Below are 6000 nucleotides of genomic sequence, written 5' to 3' on the forward strand. Positions count from 1 at the left end.
ATTCTCTTATTGTAACAGTCCTGCAGCACTCTTTTTTTCTGCAGTCTCTCAGATCATTGTATACTGTAACCAATCAACAAGAAGCGTGTGGTGTTCCACAAGGACCTACACTTTCCGTCTAACCGAGTTAATGGTGTTATGTTTTTAATTTCGCTCCTGCATTTTCTAATTTGTTCTCATATTTTTTGCTGTTTAAATTTGCTGTTGAGTTTTGGTTTTGTTGCTGTATTTTTGGTTTTGCTGTTGAGTTTTGGTTTTGTTGCTGTATTTTTGGTTTTGCTGTGCTTTTGGTATGTTGTGTTTTCAGTTTGGTTTGTTTTTGGTTTTGCTGTTGTTTTTTTGGTTTTGTTGTATTTATGGTTTTGTTACAGTGTTTTCAAATTTGCTGTTGTGTTTTTGGTTTTGTTGTATTTTTGGCGTTGTTGTTGTGTTTCAAATATGCTGCTGTGTTTCTGACTTTGCTCTTATGTTTTCTGATTGGCTGTTGCATGGGGTCAGGCTGTATACATTCAAAAGATGCAGAATTACTTTTAATTACAGTAGTCTGATAATTCACTAAAGATCCAATTCATAGAACAGAAGGTTTCTATTAAAATTAGCTTTTTCTTTTTTTCACCTTTTATCTATTGGTTTTACAAAACTAGAGAGAAAGGGAACCTCATGCAGTAACCTACCTGTCAGACCAGGAATGATGGGACTCCAAAAGTGGACAAAAGGCTGCTCGGACAGGGCATGTAGTGACCATTTGTCTTGGTGCAGCCATTAAAGCTTGGGGTCGCAGTCTTGGGGAATGGGGTCAGGTAGAATGCACTTTTGATATGGTGATACATTTTGTGAAATCCTGGCAGTGAGAGACATGCCGGGGTTGTGGGAAGATTTGGCCTCTTTTGTGGCAGGGCTCTCCAGGCCTTCGCATTGTGTCCCCTGAGCCTTGCAACGGGAAATGGGCCCTTTAATCAAGGGGTTAACCCAAAAGGGGCTTGACCAGGGCCGAGTGGGGGGACTGCAGACTCCTCCTGTTAGGGTCTCAATTCTAGGGAGGAACCTTGTACAAGGGAATCAAGGACTAAATAAGCGTCTATGTACGTTTGTAGTCTTCAGTTGAAAGATACTCTTTTTACTGTAGAGCTGCCAGGGAACTGAGCTATTTTGTGTGCCATAACACTTTTATTTCTAGTCTGTTCTGTTCAGCCTGAAAGACTTCCCGTTACTATTTCAAAATAAGAGCACCTTTCCCCCCATCTCTTTTGTGTGGAAGGAATTTACAAGGTTGCTTTTTTCTTCCCTCTTTCACACATTGGGTCTGCTGGGATTGTGAGCTGATTAGAAGGCCTAGAGAAAAACGGCCGAATGGGGAAATGATTTCTGCATTTGCTCCTGGGGGTCCTTGGTGATCTGAGCCAAACTCAAGGCTATGATCATCACATTGAGGCCTGTTCATGTTTTTATAAGCTGGAACCGGACAGGTTGGTCTTTGTCGCCATGTTTTGCCACCCCTTGGCTGCAGGGTTAAAACAACAAGCACTATCCCAAACCCCCCAGCTCCTCAACCCCTACTGGCAAGACAAGGAGTGCAATGAAATAATGACATCCTTTTCCAGGACAGGGAAGCCTGCTGGACTTCATTCAGCTCAGGTTTCAAAAACATTCACAACCTATGGATATGCCAAGATGTACAATCGATTATATTACAATATTGCATTAAGGTGATGGTGGCGGTCTTTCTGCCAGCAAAGGGGGAACCCTTATAAAATGCTGAATACATGCCTGCTTAGTGTCAGTGACACACTGCATTTCATGACCTCTGCACTCCAATTGCTGCCACTATGGCTGGAGACAAAAGGTCCTCTCAGAAACGTACATATTTTCCCACATGCATGGCTGAAATTGGAAACTTCCTCTCACAAGCTGCAAAGCTTTGAGTCGGGCCAGTCATGAAAGGCCTGTGTGGCGGACCAGGGGGAGTGGCTGAGGTGCGGGAGGAGGGGAGGTCATGTATGCACTTTGGCCTAAGGACTGAAAGCAGAGACCCCTGTCTTTTAGGAGCAAGAGGAATGTCTTTTGATGCGGACCTAAGCTCCTACCATCTTTCACCAGGAGTGATCTACTGATGAGGTGCAATAGATGAAGGGGAACAGGCAGCCTGGACGAGGCAGTCCTGCTCCGTTTGATCCCACAGTCTTTTCAGAAGGATTGTAGCTGATTGCTGGAGCATTTATCATTATTAAAGGATCATATTAAATGAATGAAGCTATTAGTGATAGACATGCAGTGAAATTATACTTGACTGTACTGATGGGACAAGATGCTAGTCTTTTAGACTTCACCTACATGTCCGTCGGTTAAGAAGCATGAATTAAATTTTCTGTGGAAATTCATAGAAAGCTATGGAAACTCTTAGATGAAGTAATCTTCAGCCATCTATCCAGAACTGGTGATGTGTGAATGAGCAAGCTAGAGGTTCTTCCCCATCCCCCCATACCAGAATGCATACTTTAACTATTGCAGCACATGAATTAAACCTTGGCAAACTGGATTTGCCATCAATGAAATCCAGATTTGTGGAGGAATGTATGTTATGGCTGTGAGGGAGGAGCTGTGGAGTGTTGGTCAAAGGGGGAGTTCTGGGTGCCCTTCCAGTACTCATTACCAATCTGTAAATATTTACTCTTCCACATCATTACTCTCCAATCATCACACAATCGATCATGTATGAATTGAAATAAGGGAGAGGAAATGAGAAACACAACGGCGTCAGTGCCGCAAAACGATTAATACACTTTCTCTGCCACCAGCCTCCCACAAAACATAACACAAGTCACATATATATCAAACAGTCCACACGTGGAAGGTATGGTATATGGCCATTTACCACCTGGTAGTTAAGGTTTGCCCCCTCCAATGCTATGTTCTGGACGATGTATGCGTTAGTTCCCATTTCCAGTCTTCCAGTGAGAAGACCGACACACAAACACAGACAGGAATTGACCTCAGTGTGAGATGAATAAATATTAAATAAATATAAATAATATGTATATAAATAATAATGATAATCACTGCATGATCTGTGTAATTAAAATGATAGCCCAGACTATAGATTCATGAAGACTATGAGCAACAGAATGATATTTGACATGTAGGCAGGCTTCCTAAGATATCACGTCCTTTGGGCCTACTTCATTGCAAAACTCTCCTTACACTCATCCAGGAAGTCAGATGCTGATTAGCTAATTTCATCATGGAGTTCTCCTTATGATTGTCCTCCATCTGAGTGACCACGGCATGGTTTGTAGCATGTTGGAGCTGATAGTACTTGCACAGGCAAGCTGTCAGTTTGTCACTGACGTTATTTAATACGAAACTAGATGGAGATTAGTGATAACCTGGCTCCCACATGAACAAGGTGCTTACTCAGCTGCATGCAATGTCACCTTAGATAAAGAATAGATAAAGAAAAGGTACTTCCCAGGCAACTGCAATGTCCAGAGTCAACAGAGCATAGCAAAAAATTTGGCTCGTTGTGACATTAAAGTGACATTAAAGTGACACCCAAGTGTCTTCTCTAACAGTGTGCACAGTAAGGTTGGGTAGAGGACATTTGAGTGTGGGCTTTTTTAGGACTTTTCAGGAAGTTCAGATTTCAAGGTGGCTAAATGATTGCCTCCTTAAAAGTAAAAGTCTAAAGTTTCGGGCAAATACCAGCATCTCCTTTCATTGCTCTTCTCTTGGCTATAGAAGGCCTCTGTTAAATAGCCCATAAGACTGTAAAATGGCAGATGGAATCTGTCAAGAGCGGCAGAGACCACCAGTAAAAGTGAACACTTTGACACTGTTTAGATAAGCAGAGGCAATGAATCCAGTGTTGTGGTTTGAGGCTCACAGCATCGCTCCTAGTCATCACATTCTGACAACATATTGGAAAGCACTAGATCATTTCTGGTACTGGCAGCCATCGTTCCTCATATTGACCGTTTCTCAGTTTTTAACACAGCAGTTTCGAGATGAGGTGTTAGAAACAGGTTTAAGCATCACTACTCTGTTGAACTGCAACACAGCACATTGAACATGGAGCGTGATCATGCGTTTGTTCTCAATCTAATAGAGCAGGTATTTGGTTTCTCCACAAATGAAGAGTCCTGGGTTGCTATATTACAAACTGCTATTGTGAATTTGACATACACAATGTTTAGACCGTTTGAATCAGAGCCTGGTGTGTTTTCTCCCTTGGTGTGGTTCTTTTGTGCAGGTGAGAACACAACAATCCCACTCAGTATGGACCAAAATAACTGGTCTGAGACCACCTAAGCAAGGCAGTCTTGGTTCAAGTCCAAGTGAATTCAGCTGATTTGACTCTGAAGCAGCCCAACTGCAGGAAGTGAGTCAAATATGCAGTGTATTATTTGTTGGCAAATAATTTTTTTGTAGCTGCTAAAATGGCTCATGAGACAAACTGAGCTGTAGTGTTGCAGAAATGTGACGAGTTCTGCATATTTGGACCGACAAACAAAAAGAGAAAATAAACAGTGAATGCGATAAACAAAATTCTGTAAACTATTTATTTATATAATTATCTAATCATTTATTTAGTGCCAACTCTGCGTTCTCTGTGCTTGGCTAATTTTTTTCTAATTTCTACACACACTTGCCAAAAGTTTGTTTACCTTTCTCCATCATTGTATTTCTGACCAGTGAATGAAGTTAGTATGTTTTCAAGTATGTTTTCAGCCCTACACACACCTCAGCCGTTTTTTTTTTAAACTTTCTGGTTAGATTAATTATATGAATTTGAATCCAAACCAAATAGCAAAGGAAGCAAAAGTATCGATTTTGCTCTGATTCTGACTCTCTAAACGGACTAATAGGTGCAAAAGATCATACGATCATAATCCGGTAACACTTTATTTGAACGATACCAACATAGGGCCTTTATAACACATTTAAAAGCACTGCATTAATCTTTTATAACGTAATGCTGGGGAATTTATGAAAGGATTATGGCAAGACTCATGAAGAGATAAGCGAGAACAGCCATGAATTATCATAATGGATAGACTGATCAAGATTGTTATTGTCATTTTTTAAATCCTTATATAGCAAAGTTTTCATTTGTTTTTATTAACAGTTATTAGAAGGTATAGGAAGTATATGTAGAACCCAAATGTCTCCTAAAAGTTTTGTTACTTGCATTTTACACAAATTGTTTTATTTATTTATTATTTTGTATAATCTCGTCTTTACAAACTATATTACCCTTTTCTCTGGTGGTAATCACTTCGGTTCACTTTTCTGTATGATATAATAATAGATGTTCAGATGAAAATGGTTACTCTATCTATTTAAATTCATGAATATTTGATTTCTAGACTTTGTGTGGTCAAACAAATAAAAACAACTCAATGTTTAATTTTTAAAAATATTTTATGAAAAAAAAAATTCTCTTTTAGTCTGTCCAAATAATATCAAAGTTTAATAAAAAAAAAAAAGAATAAACACACTGTACACAGACTACAGGGACCCTGCTACAAAGAAAAAAAGATATTGTTTAAGACTATGATCATTTAAATCTTTGCTTTAAAATGCAGATTATCTGTGCAGATGTATAAGCAGGAATGATATAAAATGGTAACCAGAAGAACATCTTTTAAAAAATAATCTCATAACTTCAAAAATACAATTTGTTAATAATTTATTCAATCTTTTGACATGCTCCAGTATGAAATAATGTGGTCATGAGAAACTTGGCTCTAAATGAGCCAGATTGCATTGTATTTACATGAAGTAATATCCTGTACAGTTGAATTGCAACATTTACTGAAGAACAGACATGATGTACAACTCAAACTTCCTGACACAGTTTTTTATTTTATATGGCAGAAAATGGCACATAATGCTGTGCTTCTTAATAGTTATGTTTGCGCATATGTACAGATCGAAAAAAATGATGTATAAACTAATGGTGTACATGAACTGACTAATCTGATTATCAGGCTGATGTCTCAT

Source organism: Pangasianodon hypophthalmus, chromosome 11, assembly GCF_027358585.1.
Source record: "Pangasianodon hypophthalmus isolate fPanHyp1 chromosome 11, fPanHyp1.pri, whole genome shotgun sequence".
Lineage (NCBI taxonomy): Eukaryota > Metazoa > Chordata > Actinopteri > Siluriformes > Pangasiidae > Pangasianodon > Pangasianodon hypophthalmus.